The 16,003-nt window shown below is 45.6% G+C and overlaps 1 long non-coding RNA gene across 1 annotated transcript in view; it reads right to left on the bottom strand.

Moving 5' to 3' along the window:
* Window positions 1-216: 216 nt before the first annotated feature.
* LOC134988366 (uncharacterized) overlaps window positions 217-16,003 on the bottom strand; it is a 333,162-nt gene continuing 317,375 nt past the window's right edge. Inside the window, exon 7 of the long non-coding RNA XR_010193855.1 lies at window positions 217-398. This is a non-coding gene — a long non-coding RNA (uncharacterized LOC134988366). The remainder of the gene's footprint in view (window positions 399-16,003) is intronic.

The raw sequence follows: 16,003 nt of genomic DNA, 5'->3' as shown, positions 1-16,003 counted from the left end.
TGCATTCTGGGAACAGTCAAAGCTTTGAGCCTGTTGGTGCCTCGGATCAAGATCCTACTCTACACCCCATTGTCCATTCCTTGTGGAGCCCAGTGTACCTCGCAGAAAGAGTTTTAACAAAGATAAGTTCTTACCATAAAACTTGTTATCTCAACCTGTGAGATTGATGTAGTAATGATGACATTTATCATTAATGTACATCATCACTTACCTGATTTAAGATCCGCCACAATTCTTCTACAGAACGTTGAAGACATCACCAGGGCAGATTGTTACTGTATAGAGCTGTCTTCACTGATGAGTTTGTGACCCAGGTGATATACATGAGCACATGAGCTAGTGGCCACTCTTGGGGAGGTCCTCTTCAGATCCAGTGGCATATTAAGACATTAGGTGGCCTGTGTGGGAACAAGGGTCATGCATCTCAGAATAGGAACTTACCAAATCCAGGACCTAATTCAGACCGGATCGCTGCTGTGCTTTTTTGCAGAGACCTGCCGTCAGATAGTCGCCGCCCTTAGAGAGAGAAAAACCGCCCAGTGCAAGCGTGTGAACGCATGCGTACACCGTGCGAAAACTTCTCTAGACAGCGGACATTTGCAAATCCGTGTGCAACTGACTCACCATCTAATGATCTTTCCAGTCTGTGCAGTGTGTGCGTAACCCAGGACTTACTCCTACCGTGCGATACAACCAGGCTGATCGTGACCGGAGCTGACATCACACACCCTCCCTGAAAACGCTTGGGCACGCCTGCATTTTTCCTGACACTCCCAGAAAACGTCCACTTACCACCCCTAAACGCCCGCTTCCTGTCAATCAGCCTGCGTTACCTAGCGATAAAAAAAACGCAGGATTTTTTCGCTGTTTGGCCTCGCACCTGCTCATTACGATCTGTACGCGTACACAGTCAGTCAATAATCGGCTGCTGTGCAAATTCGCACAACAGCGATCGGTTCTGAATTAGGCACACAGTAGTTCCGGGGTGCACAGCAATATATATATTTTTTATCTCTGGTGCAGGATAGTGACCCCCCCAATAAATGATGACAGATGTATGCTAAACCCCAAAACATTGAGAATCATAAGTGATCCAGTGCTCTATTTTCTGATAAACAATGTTTAAAAATAGGAGATCTACTAATTACTATTTTTTTTTAGTACAAATGTTTAATAGAGAATATAAAAGTAGAAATGTTTCTGAACCAATTAAACGTACAGTATGCAACAACACGGAATCAGCTACCTAGGGTGACAGTGACAACGTGATCATTCATAATGTTGATGCTTTTATTGTTGACTGTTGTAGGGGGTGTAGTACGGCTGACCGGCGGTCAGGAGACCGCCGGTCAGCTTACCGACGCCGGGATCCCGGCAGCATATCGACGCCGGGATCCCGGCGGGGAGGGGCGAGTGCAGCAAGCCCCTTGCGGGCTCGCTGCGCTCGCCACGCTGCGGGCTCGGTGGCGACCGCAGGTCGCCACGGGTTCTATTCCCACTCTATGGGTGTCGTGGACACCCACGAGTGGAAATAGTCCTTGTTGGTTGGCATGCCGACCATCGGGATAGTGAGCCGTCGGGATGGTGGGGTAGGTCATGTGACTGTCGGTCAGCTGACCGCCGGTCAAATGAATACCACCCGTTGTAGGCATTCACAGAATGCTGACATGTGAAATGACAACACTGGCAGAATGTCAACATTAGGGTTAGCTGTGGGGGAAGGGTGAGGGTTGTGCTGCAAGTATGGCGGTACAGGGCGGTACTGCATACCGGTAAGTAATTGGCAGCTGGTACGCAGTACCGCCGGCCCGAACGCCATGTTTGCAGCCGCTGGCTGCTGTGTGTGAGGAAAGGAGAGCACAGCACGCGCCTCTCCTGCCCCTCAGTGCTCAATCCGTTCTCCGGTGGCAATGAGGCGCCGGTTTGTTAGCCAATCAGAGCTCAGGGCCCGGCTTATGCGGCTCTTGATTGGGTGCCAGACTGCAAGCTCTGATTGGCTCATGAACCAGTGCCTCATTGGAGATACACGCCGCCAATGCCGGAGACCGGACTGAGCACTGCAGGGCAGGAGCAAGCGCAGAAAAATAACATTATCTTACATGCGCCCAAATTCCTTAGCGTTACATTTTTTCTAGCCGTCGATGGGAATTTCTACCTGTAGCGCAACTATCCATTCAACATAACCCGCACATGCCATTGAGTGCTTGACTTTTGTTATTCACACGCTCTTATTTAGGATTGACCTTTATAACATTCAATAAACGTGTTCTTAAGAACTCCGGATGGACTATGAATTTTCCACAGACTTTTATTTAATGTGCTCCGTTCAGACTGTTTATGATGCATTGATTTTGCTGAATTGTTGGACTGTCATTTCACAGAACCAAATGGCTCCCATTACAGATGGACTTTGATATTCTATGGTAAGTTTGCTCCTGTTGTCAGCATTTAATGTCGTCTTGAAGCGTAGGAGAAGATGCGTTGTTACCAGATCACGGTCTACAGATCCCAGAGCTGTCTCATCGTATCCTCACATAACTTCTGCACTTTATTTGTTATAACATAGAATTCAGGAAGGAAAGATTCAGATAGAACACGGAGGACATGAAATACAGGTGACTAAGGTCAATGTTTTCAACAATAAAATACAGGAAAAAGGATTAAAAAGTAAAAGCAGTGATTGCAATGAAAGGATACAGTATTTTAAACTTAGTTTGAAACACAAGGAAAACCTATAGTAAAATGTTGTTTAATAGGTGGTTCACAGTAATAAATTTAAAGGGACCAATTCAATTAGGGGAGATGTTCTTGGCGCCGCCAGTAAGTGCGGCTATTTACTTATATTACTACCAGACTTGCTGTTCTTTGTTCCCAGTCCCGTAGGTCTGGGCCACGAGGGGGGACGAGTTTGAGTGCTATAGTTGGTGTTTAAACACCATTGCAATGGCAACTCACTCCTTTGCCCCTAATTGAATTGACCCCACAAAATGTATTGCCCAAAGTCCTGACACAGAAATTTCAGTGCAAAATTGAATCCCAAGTCCTTTTACTGTAAAGTTTAGGAAGCATTATTTTTGGGATGCTCTTTTGCATCACTTTCTTGCAGAATGAGGTTCACCATTGCATTTGTAAATTTGTCTCACTCTGTTGGTGACACCATTCTGCCATGTGTTGTTTGCGGTGCGGGGCGTGGGAGGCATCCCCCAGCAAAATGTGTGAAGCGCCTCCAATTTTTATACTCATCTCTAACTGTGCAGCAATGCAACTGCTAAACAACTCGGAACACTGCTGCCTAATACTGATGGCAACAACGTGATTATTGCATGATCCTGGCATCAATTAGGGCACCACAAGAGATTTCAGGAACAACCTTTAATGGTCGAACACCATAACTATAGTAGTAAGTGAGCCTATGGCTGCTTTCTCCAGCTGCTGAGAAGACATCACCATCTATGAGACTGACATACAAATATAGGCTGTGTGAATGCCCCCACCTGGCTACATCCCCATCCAACCTCACCCTAACCTATTATATAGACTGTGTGTACAGATGTGTCCTCTTGTAGCTTTGTTCTGTTTGTTACCACAATGGGTATGCATCACGGTAATGCTATGCTCTCGGGAGATGCATATGAAAGGGACACATCTGTAGATTAACCACTGAGTGAAATTGCAGCAAAGTTTGTGTGAATCGAGTTTCTCTGCGGAACAGTTTTACTTAGTTGCACCGTTACGTTGATATTGGAGTCCTGTCTGCAGAGTGATTAGCGATTGGACAATGATGCTCAATTAATTCCTCTATTTGAACTAGAAACACTTAAAGACAAATGCTGTTGGCAAAATGCCGGATGAGGAGAATATTTCATGGAGCATTTCAGAAGATTTTGCTCATTAGCCAGAATGCTGCACCTTGTTTATTGTCCTACACCCTTAATACATACTAACAATCTGAACCTTAAAAAACACGTGACATCAATCCTTACATAACACATAAATTATAAATGACACAGACACTTCACCTAGAGCCCCTGCCAATGCCAGTCCACAGAATTCCAAGGCCCACCAATGACACTACACATAATTTGAGGGACAACCAATGCCAATCCACATAATTCCAAGCCACACCAATGCCAATCCACAGAATTCCAAGACTCACGAATGCCAATTCACAGAATTCCAAGGCCCACCAATGCCAATCCACAGAATTCCTAGGCCCGCCAATCCACAGAATTCCAAGACTCACCAACGCCAATCCACAGAATTCCAAGGCCCACCAATGCCAATCCACAGAATTCCAAGACCCACCAATGCCAATCCACAGAATTCCAAGACCCACCAATGCTAATCCACAGAATTCCAAAACCCACCAATACCAAACTGCAGAATTCCAAGACTCTTTTAATGCCAATCCACTGAATTCATAGCTCCACCAATGCCAATCCACAGAATTCCAAGCCCCTTCCAATGCCAATTCACAGAATTCCAAGCCCCACCAATGCCAATCCACAGAATTCCAAGACCCACCAATGCCAATCCACAGAATACCGAGACCCACCAATGCCAATCCACAGAATACCGAGACACACCAATGCCAATTCACAGAACTCCAAGACCCACCAATGCCAATCCACAGAATTCCAAAACCCACCAATGCCAAACCGCAGAATTCCAAGACTCTTTTAATGCCAATCCACTGAATTCATAGCCCCACCAATGCCAATCCACATAATTCCAAGCCCCTTCTATTGCAAAACCACAGAATTCCAACTCTTTTAATGCCAATCCACAGAATTCATATCCCCATCAATGCCAATACACAGAATTCCAATGCCAATCCACAGAATTCCAAGACCGACCAATACCAGTTCACAGAATTCCAAGACCCACCAATGCCAAACCACAGAATTCCAAGACTCTTCCAATGTCAATCCATAGAATTCCAGGACTCTTCCAATGCCAATCCAAAGACTTCATAGCCCCACCAATGCCAATCCACAGAATGCCAAGGCCCACCAATGCCAATCCACAGAATTCCAAGGCCCACCAATGCCAGTCCACAGAATTCCAAGACTCACCAATGCCAATCCACAGAATGCCAAGGCCCACCAATGCCAATCCACAGAATTCCAAGCCCCTTCCAATGCCAATTCACAGAATTCCAAGACCCAACAATGCCAAACCGCAGAATTCCAAGACTCTTCCAATGTCAATCCACAGAATTACAAGACTGTTCCAATGCCAATCCACAGACTTCATAGCCCCACCAATGCCAATCCACAGAATTCCAAGGCCCACCAATGCCAGTCCACAGAATTCCAAGACCCACCAATGCCAATCCACAGAATGCCAAGGCCCACCAATGCCAATCCACAGAATTTCCGAGCCCCTTCCAATGCCAATTCACAGAATTCCAAGCCCCACCAATGCCAATCCACAGAATTCCGAGACCCACCAATGTCAATCCACAGAATACCGAGATCCACCAATGCCAATTCACAGAACTCCAAGGCCCACCAATGCCAATCCACAGAATTCCAAAACCCAATGCCAAACCGCAGAATTCCAAAACCCACCAATGCCAATCCACAGAATTCCAAGGCCCACTAATGTCAATCCACAGAATTCCAAGCCCCACCAATGCCAATCCACAGAATTCCAAGACCCACCAATGCCAATCCACAGAACTCCAAGACCCACCAATGCCAATCCACAGAATTCAAAGACCCACCAATGCCAATCCACAGAATTCCAAGACTCTTCCAATGCCAATCTACAGACTTCATAGCCCCACCAATGCCAATCCACAGAATTCTAAGACCCACCAATGCCAATCCACAGAATTCTAAGACCCACCAATGCCAATCCACAGAATTCCAAGGCCCACCAATGCCAAACTGCAGAATTCCAAAACCCACCAATGCCAATCCACAGAATTCCAAGGCCCACCAATGTCAATCCACAGAATTCCAAGCCCCACCAATGCCAATCCACAGATTTCCAAGCCCCACCAATGCCAATCCACAGAATTCCAATGCCTACCAATGCCAATCCACAGAATTCTAAGACCCACCAATGCCTATCCACAGAATTCTAAGACCCACCAAATGCCAATCCACAGAATTCCTATCTCTGGTGTTTATCGCCTTATATCTCTTTCTCTGCTATGACAGTTGCTCCAGTGCTGACCTACTGTAGAATCCAGAAATGATTCCAAAGTTTTTTTTATACTCCTTTCACTTAAACATCTCTTTTTCTGAAAGGCACTCTGCTCCTGCATTTAACTTAATACAAGAACTCCATTTAGATACTAATGAAAGAGTTGTATTTATAGGGGGTATGTATCAAAGCTCGGAGAGAGAAAATCAGCTTCTTCCTTACATTTTATAGGCTGTGTTTGAAAATGACAGCTAGAAGCGGATTGGTTGGCACTTTGGAGGAGATTTATCAAAGCGTGGAGAGTGATAAAGTGGAGAGAGATAATGATTGGTTGGTACGTTTGAATATACTATATGTACTAAGCCTTGGAAAGAGATAAAGTGGATGGAGATAAATGGGGACAATAACTAAGCAGTGATAAGAGTGGAGAAGTGAGCCAGTGGAGAAGTGGCCCCATCAACCAATCAGCAGCTCTGTATCATTTTATAGTATGCAAATTATAGATGTTACTTCAGTGCTGATTGGGTGCCATGGGCAACTTCTCCACTGGCTCACTTCTCCGCTCTTATCACTGCTTAGTAAATATCCCCCAAAGTACCAGTATTTTTCTTTACATAGCAGTATTTTCTTAGCTCTCTCTCTCGTCTTTTGACTCCTATTATTATTTTCCGGGCTGTATAAAGGACAGCGCATGGTAGAAGATGTGGCAGGGAAGACGTTACATGTACAAAGAATGATTTCAGATAAAGAATTTATGAAGTAAGTAACCTGAAACAACTTTTAAAAGCCCCAGCCACAATCCACTTGAAAAGATAAAAGATAGGCACTTTTTTGTGTTGCAGCAGCAATAAGTGCTAGAAGCGCGGTAGCCGGAGCAGGATCTTATGCCGGCTATAAAGCGATCGGCGATGGAATTCAGAAATGTAAACAGCTTTTTATTCCTCCGCTTTTTACTGACTTTTTCATGTTTGAAAGCCGCAGTCCTGGTACAAAAGATATAATAGCCAGGTAACTATGAACGCCTTTCTCAGCCTTTCCTTTGTCAGCAAAGACTGAATCTCATGACACAGAGACGCACGCATCGCATCCAAGCCTTGAATTAGAGACTGTGAGGAGAGGACGGGGAGAGGCGAAGACGACGATGGAGCCGAAACAAACATAGGGCTGTCTTTTTACTCAGCAAGAAAAGCTTGGGACAAAAATAGATTGCACTGCTGTCAGATTAAAGAGCCAAGCGCAGGAGACACATATACTGTAGGGTCGTTTCATCAGCGAAGCTCAATGTACAGTACATTAGTATAAGAGTGGCCTTCCCAAAATGACATTATGTAGCTGCGCTCCTGCGTCCTCTTCATCACTTCCTTGTTTCGTAGCTATACCCATTGCGTGAAAGACGTTTTGCTCATGTATTGTACTTTTTGTTTTAAGCACTCTTTAGAGGTCAGTGAATAAAGTTGTTCCATTTACTCATATCTACAGTACAACACTTCAGGCTTAATCCTGAGTCACAAGGAGTATATTTACTAAAAGGTGATATGGGTCAATGTTGATCGATTTTGAGTTTCAGGGTCTAACGCATTTACTGACAGAAGTTTTTGGACATCCTTCTAAAAAAAATATCTAAAAAAATCATCCGTTAGTAAATGTGGTGTTTAGAGGTACGTTTACTAAAAATCAATCTGGGTTGATTTTTGGTTGATTTTATATTTTAGGGTCTAAATCCCACATTTACTAACAGATGATTTTTTTTATTTTATTTTTTAAAACAATCTCAAAAATCATCTGTTAGTAAACGTGTGATTTAAGGCTCCCATACACGGCACAATATACTGTAGCTGTTGATCCAACGAATTGGCAGCCGTATTGTTCCTTGTGCGGGCATGTTGTCGTCCACTTTGCGCACCCATACGGTCGTCCGCCTACATCCCTGGTCTTTCAAAAGATCAGCAATGCGGGTGGCGAATCCCACGCAGCGCTATGTGGCGGAGGGCCGGAATAGTGGTCGCTCGGGTACTGGATCGCCCCGTGTGTGGGGACCGCATGATATGTCGGCTGCTGCTCCGTCTCATCGGCTGCACAATATCGCTCCGTGTGGCCACTTTTAGACCCTGAAACACAAAATTGATCCAAAAATTATCAAAAATCAACCAAAATCGACTTTTAGTAAATATACCCCAAAGTGCCACATCTGTGGCTGTCAGGTTACTACCTTATGCTAGAGATGGTATCCATCTGGTAATGCGAGTATACGTCCATCTTCATATGTAATGTGGCTTTGTCCACTGTTTGTCCGTCCACAGCCACAACCATTGTTAACATTAACGGCACATACACCCACCTCAAGCCTTGTGCTACAGATCCAGCAGAAACAGACGTCCCATCTTCATCCGCACGCCCCAAACAAGCAGAGAAATCGATCTTCACATGCATAAATTAGTCTGCGCAATAACCACCCGGTTGCCACCTAGAAACGCTCAATTCACGGACATGCATGGAGAGAAGCGTTTGCTCTCGTATCCTAAAGTTTCAGGTTTTTTATTATCAGTGCCACAAAGAGATGCAATACATACATAACACATTCCAATGTTTCAGTATGCAGCTTAATAAACAATTGCTGGAAAACACCTATTAATGGGGTCTATTCATTCATCACCTCTTTTTAAATAAGTAGGAGAAAATTAAAACTTTCACCTACTTTTGTAGAAATGATGGGCCTAATTCAGACTGATCGTAGATGTGCGAGAAAATGCACATCTATGATCAATTTCTTGACATGCGGGGGCACGGGGGAAGTCCGCCGAGCATGCCGAAATCAGCACCCCCCCCCCGCAGACATGTGAGAGCATCGCACGGCAGCGATGCCTTCGCGCGTTTAGAGTAGCCCTCTGCCTGGGCATGGCTACCCACCATATTAAGGGTCACAGCGGCTGCGTGTGATGTCATGCAGCCACCGCGGCCCACCCCGCAAATGTTCCGGAAACGCCTGTGGTGTCCGGACCGTGCCCCTAAAATGGAGCATCGACGCCCACAAAACGCGGCATCGACGCCTCGTTCCCGCCCCACTCCAGGTTGTAAACTGCAAAGTGAAGAGAACACAGTTTAAGACCTTGCAAATGCGCGTACCGGTGTACACGCATGTGCAGAAATCACTACATAGAGATTTTTGCACATCAGCATCAGGGTCAGACTCGGTCCCTAAGTCTCTTAACCATCTATATATATAAATGTGAAAGCCCTCACTCACTCACTGACTCATCACTCACTCACTGACTCACTGACTCACTGACTCATCACTCACTCACTGACTCACTCACTGACTCATCACTCACTCACTGACACACACTGACTCACTCAATGACTCATCACTCACTCACTCACTGACTCATCGCTCACTCACTCACTCACTCACTCACTCACTCACTCATCACTAATTCTCTTCCCGATATGTTAGGAAGATGAAATGTAACAGGTATTCTGCAGGTGGGAAATAGGAAACAACGTAATTAGGATTTTAATAAACTTCCCCTAAGGGGATGAAAAGGGGGTGACATAGTGACATCATTACCAATGCGTGGCTTGCGTTGCGTGAATGATACACCTAAACAGACAATCGGATAAAAATTTGGATTGTACCTCCAGTGTGTAGACTTTATTTAACTACAAAAATGGATCTGTCACTTTTTACCGTATCCGCTACGGGTGCTCCTCGGGTAACGCCAAGAACCATGGATTAATATTTACTGACATTAACGCGTCTCAGATTTACATCTCTATAGATTTACCAAATTATTAATACTCATTTATATTTACAACAGTGAAGACCAGAAACTCCTTTGCGAAGAACGGGTAGAACAGCTAGTTGATTATAAAAGTAATAGAGGATATTTCAGGGATATCTCTATCTCCGTCCCAGAGCAATGTTGAACTGCACCGCCGTTTTAGTACCCAGCGTTTGATGAATAGACCCCAAAATCAATTACCCCTCAACTAGTGATGAGCGGGTTCGGTTTCTCGGTAACCGAACCCCCCCGAACTTCACGCTTTTTACACGGGTCCGAGGCAGACTCGGATCTTCCCGCCTTGCTCGGCTAACCCGAGCGCGCCCGAACGTCATCATCCCGCTGTCGGATTCTCACGAGGCTCGTATTCTATCGCGAGACTCGGATTCTATATAAGGAGCCGCGCGTCGCCGCCATTTTCACACGTGCATTGAGATTGATAGGGAGAGGACGTGGCTGGCGTCCTCTCCGTTTAGATAGAGAGTGAGACACTTGATTTACTGGAGCATTAGGAGTACTCAGAGAGTGCAGAGTTTTGCTGATAGTTATACTAGTGACCACCAGTTTTATTTATTATTTAATATAATCCGTTCTCTGCCTGAAAAAAAACGATACACAGTCACATACCATATCTGTGCTCAGCCTCAGTGTGCTGCATGATAATATCATCTATGTATATCTGACTGTGCTGAGTAGTGCTCACTGCTCACACAGCTTAATTGTGGGGGAGACTGGGGAGCAGTTATAGCAGGAGTACATATTTAACAGTGCACACTTTTGCTGCCAGAGTGCCAGTGTGACTGACCAGCAGTGACCACCAGTATATTGTCTGCCTGAAAAAGTTAAACACTCGTGTGGTGTTTTTTTTTTTTATTCTATAAACGCATTCTGCTGACAGTGTCCAGCAGGTCAGTCATTCATTATATTTCTATCTTCTTCTTACTAGTAGTTTAGGAGTCTGCAGTGCTGACAGTGTCCAGCAGGTCCGTCATTATATAATATATACCTGTCCTGCAGTAGTGATATATATATATTTTTTATATCATTATCATCCAGTCTATACTAGCAGACGCAGTACGGTAGTCCACGGCTGTAGCTACCTCTGTGTCGGCAGTCGCTCGTCCATAATTGTATACCTACCTGTGGTGGGTTTTTTTTTTTCTATCTTCTTCATACTAGTAGTTTAGGAGTCTGCAGTGCTGACAGTGTCCAGCAGGTCCGTCATTATACAATATATACCTGTCCTGCAGTAGTGATATATATATATTTTTTATATCATTATCATCCAGTCTATACTAGCAGACGCAGTACGGTAGTCCACGGCTGTAGCTACCTCTGTGTCGGCAGTCGCTCGTCCATAATTGTATACCTACCTGTGGTGGGTTTTTTTTTTCTATCTTCTTCATACTAGTAGTTTAGGAGTCTGCAGTGCTGACAGTGTCCAGCAGGTCCATCATTATACAATATATACCTGTCCTGCAGTAGTGATATATATATATATATTTTATATCATTATCATCCAGTCTATACTAGCAGACGCAGTACGGTAGTCCACGGCTGTAGCTACCTCTGTGTCGGCAGTCGCTCGTCCATAGTTGTATACCTACCTGTGGTGGGTTTTTTTTTTCTATCTTCTTCATACTAGTAGTTTAGGAGTCTGCAGTGCTGACAGTGTCCAGCAGGTCCGTCATTATACAATATATACCTGTCCTGCAGTAGTGATATATATATATTTTTTATATCATTATCATCCAGTCTATACTAGCAGACGCAGTACGGTAGTCCACGGCTGTAGCTACCTCTGTGTCGGCAGTCGCTCGTCCATAATTGTATACCTACCTGTGGTGGTTTTTTTTTTTTTCTATCTTCTTCATACTAGTAGTTTAGGAGTCTGCAGTGCTGACAGTGTCTAGCAGGTCCGTCATTATACAATATATACCTGTCCTGCAGTAGTGATATATATATATTTTTTATATCATTATCATCCAGTCTATATTAGCAGACGCAGTACAGTAGTCCACGGCTGTAGCTACCTCTGTGTCGGCAGTCGCTCGTCCATAATTGTATACCTACCTGTGGTGGTTTTTTTTCTTTCTATCTTCTTCATACTAGTAGTTTAGGAGTCTGCAGTGCTGACAGTGTCCAGCAGGTCCGTCATTATACAATATATACCTGTCCTGCAGTAGTGATATATATATATTTTTTATATCATTATCATCCAGTCTATACTAGCAGACGCAGTACGGTAGTCCACAGCTGTAGCTACCTCTGTGTCGGCAGTCGCTTGTCATCCATAAGTATACTAGTATCCATCCATCTCCATTGTTTACCTGAGGTGCCTTTTAGTTGTGCCTATTAAAATATGGAGAACAAAAATGTTGAGGTTCCAAAAATAGGGAAAGATCAAGATCCACTTCCACCTCGTGCTGAAGCTGCTGCCACTAGTCATGGCCGAGACGATGAAATGCCATCAACGTCGTCTGCCAAGGCCGATGCCCAATGTCATAGTACAGAGCATGTAAAATCCAAAACACCAAATATCAGTAAAAAAAGGACTCAAAAATCTAAAATAAAATCGTCGGAGGAGAAGCGTAAACTTGCCAATATGCCATTTACCACACGGAGTGGCAAGGAACGGCTGAGGCCCTGGCCTATGTTCATGGCTAGTGGTTCAGCTTCACATGAGGATGGAAGCACTCAGCCTCTCGCTAGAAAAATGAAAAGACTTAAGCTGGCAAAAGCACAGCAAAGAACTGTGCGTTCTTCGAAATCACAAATCCACAAGGAGAGTCCAATTGTGTCGGTTGCGATGCCTGACCTTCCCAACACTGGACGTGAAGAGCATGCGCCTTCCACCATTTGCACGCCCCCTGCAAGTGCTGGAAGGAGCACCCGCAGTCCAGTTCCTGATAGTCAGATTGAAGATGTCAGTGTTTAAGTACACCAGGATGAGGAGGATATGGGTGTTGCTGGCGCTGGGGAGGAAATTGACCAGGAGGATTCTGATGGTGAGGTGGTTTGTTTAAGTCAGGCACCCGGGGAGACACCTGTTGTCCGTGGGAGGAATATGGCCATTGACATGCCTGGTGAAAATACCAAAAAAATCAGCTTTTCAGTGTGGAAGTATTTCAACAGAAATGCGGACAACATTTGTCAAGCCGTGTGTTGCCTTTGTCAAGCTGTAATAAGTAGGGGTAAGGACGTTAACCACCTCGGAACATCCTCCCTTATACGTCACCTGCAGCGCATTCATCATAAGTCAGTGACAAGTTCAAAAACTTTGGGCGACTGCGGAAGCAGTCCACTGACCAGTAAATCCCTTCCTCTTGTAACCAAGCTCACGCAAACCACCCCACCAACTCCCTCAGTGTCAATTTCCTCCTTCCCCAGGAATGCCAATAGTCCTGCAGGCCATGTCACTGGCAATTCTGACGAGTCCTCTCCTGCCTGGGATTCCTCCGATGCATCCTTGCGTGTAACGCCTACTGCTGCTGGCGCTGCTATTGTTGCTGCTGGGAGTCGATGGTCATCCCAGAGGGGAAGTCGTAAGACCACTTTTACTACTTCCACCAAGCAATTGACTGTCCAACAGTCCTTTGCGAGGAAGATGAAATATCACAGCAGTCATCCTGCTGCAAAGCGGATAACTGAGGCCTTGGCATCCTGGGCGGTGAGAAACGTGGTTCCGGTATCCATCATTACTGCAGAGCCAACTATAGACTTGTTTGAGGTACTGTGTCCCCGGTACCAAATACCATCTAGGTTCCATTTCTCTAGGCAGGCGATACCGAAAATGTACACAGACCTCAGAAAAAGACTCACCAGTGTCCTAAAAAATGCAGTTGTACCCAATGTCCACTTAACCACGGACATGTGGACAAGTGGAGCAGGGCAGACTCAGGACTATATGACTGTGACAGCCCACTGGGTAGATGTATGGACTCCCGCCGCAAGAACAGCAGCGGCGGCACCAGTAGCAGCATCTCGCAAACGCCAACTCTTTCCTAGGCAGGCTACGCTTTGTATCACCGCTTTCCAGAATACGCACACAGCTAAAAACCTCTTACGGCAACTGAGGAAGATCATCGCAGAATGGCTTACCCCAATTGGACTTTCCTGTGGATTTGTGGCATCGGACAACGCCAGCAATATTGTGTGTGCATTAAATATGGGCAAATTCCAGCACGTCCCATGTTTTGCACATACCTTGAATTTGGTGGTGCAGAATTATTTAAAAAACGAGAGGGGCGTGCAAGAGATGCTGTCGGTGGCCAGAAGAATTGCGGCACACTTTCGGCGTACAGGCACCACGTACAGAAGACTGGAGCACCACCAAAAACGCCTGAACCTACCTTGCCATCATCTGAAGCAAGAAGTGGTAACGAGGTGGAATTCAACCCTCTATATGCTTCAGAGGTTGGAGGAGCAGCAAAAGGCCATTCAAGCCTATACAACTGAGCACGATATAGGAGGTGAAATGCACCTGTCTCAAGCGCAGTGGAGAATGATTTCAACGTTGTGCAAGGTTCTGCAACCTTTTGAACTTGCCACACGTGAAGTCAGTTCAGACACTGCCAGCCTGAGTCAGGTCATTCCCCTCATCAGGCTTTTGCAGAAGAAGCTGGAGACATTGAAGGAGGAGCTAAGACAGAGCGATTCCGCTAGGCATGTGGGACTTGTGGATGGAGCCCTTAATTCGCTTAACAAGGATTCACGGGTGGTCAATCTGTTGAAATCAGAGCACTACATTTTGGCCACCGTGCTCGATCCTAGATTTAAAACCTACCTTGGATCTCTCTTTCCGGCAGACACAAGTCTGCTGGGGTTCAAAGAACTGCTGGTGAGAAAATTGTCAAGTCAAGCGGAACGCGACCTGTCAACATCTCCTCCTTCACATTCTCCCGCAACTGGGGGTGCGAGGAAAAGGCTCAGAATTCCGAGCCCACCCGCTGGCGGTGATGCAGGGCAGTCTGGAGCGACTGCTGATGCTGACATCTGGTCCGGACTGAAGGACCTGACAACGATTACGGACATGTCGTCTACTGTCACTGCATATGATTCTCTCCCCATTGAAAGAATGGTGGAGGATTATATGAGTGACCGCATCCAAGTAGGCACGTCAGACAGTCCGTACTTATACTGGCAGGAAAAAGAGGCAATTTGGAGGCCCTTGCACAAACTGGCTTTATTCTACCTAAGTTGCCCTCCCACAAGTGTGTACTCCGAAAGAGTGTTTAGTGCCGCCGCTCACCTTGTCAGCAATCGGCGTACGAGGTTACATCCAGAAAATGTGGAGAAGATGATGTTCATTAAAATGAATTATAATCAATTCCTCCGTGGAGACATTCACCAGCAGCAATTGCCTCCACAAAGTACACAGGGAGCTGAGATGGTGGATTCCAGTGGGGACGAATTGATAATCTGTGAGGAGTGGGATGTACACGGTGATATATCGGAGGATGATGATGAGGTGGACATCTTGCCTCTGTAGAGCCAGTTTGTGCAAGGAGAGATTAATTGCTTCTTTTTTGGTGGGGGTCCAAACCATCCCGTCATTTCAGTCACAGTCGTGTGGCAGACCCTGTCACTGAAATGATGGGTTGGTTAAAGTGTGCATGTCCTGTTTATACAACATAAGGGTGGGTGGGAGGGCCCAAGGACAATTCCATCTTGCACCTCTTTTTTCTTTCATTTTTCTTTGTGTCATGTGCTGTTTGGGGAGTAGTTTTTGGAAGGGCCATCCTGCGTGACACTGCAGTGCCACTCCTAGATGGGCCAGGTGTTTGTGTCGGCCACTTGGGTCGCTTATCTTAGTCACACAGCTACCTCATTGCGCCTCTTTTTTTCTTTGCGTCATGTGCTGTTTGGGGGGTGTTTTTTTTTTTAAGGGCCATCCTGCGTGACACTGCAGTGCCACTCCTAGATGGGCCAGGTGTTTGTGTCGGCCACTAGGGTCGCTTAGCTTACTCACACAGCTACCTCATTGCGCCTCTTTTTTTTCTTCTTTGCGTCATGTGCTGTTTGGGGGGTGTTTTTTGGAAGGGCCATCCTGCGTGACACTGCAGTGC

This window comes from Pseudophryne corroboree, chromosome 2 (genome assembly GCF_028390025.1).
Source record: "Pseudophryne corroboree isolate aPseCor3 chromosome 2, aPseCor3.hap2, whole genome shotgun sequence".
Lineage (NCBI taxonomy): Eukaryota > Metazoa > Chordata > Amphibia > Anura > Myobatrachidae > Pseudophryne > Pseudophryne corroboree.
The sequence above is the reverse complement of the archived record's forward strand: the minus strand, read 5'-3'. Positions and strand labels throughout refer to the sequence as shown.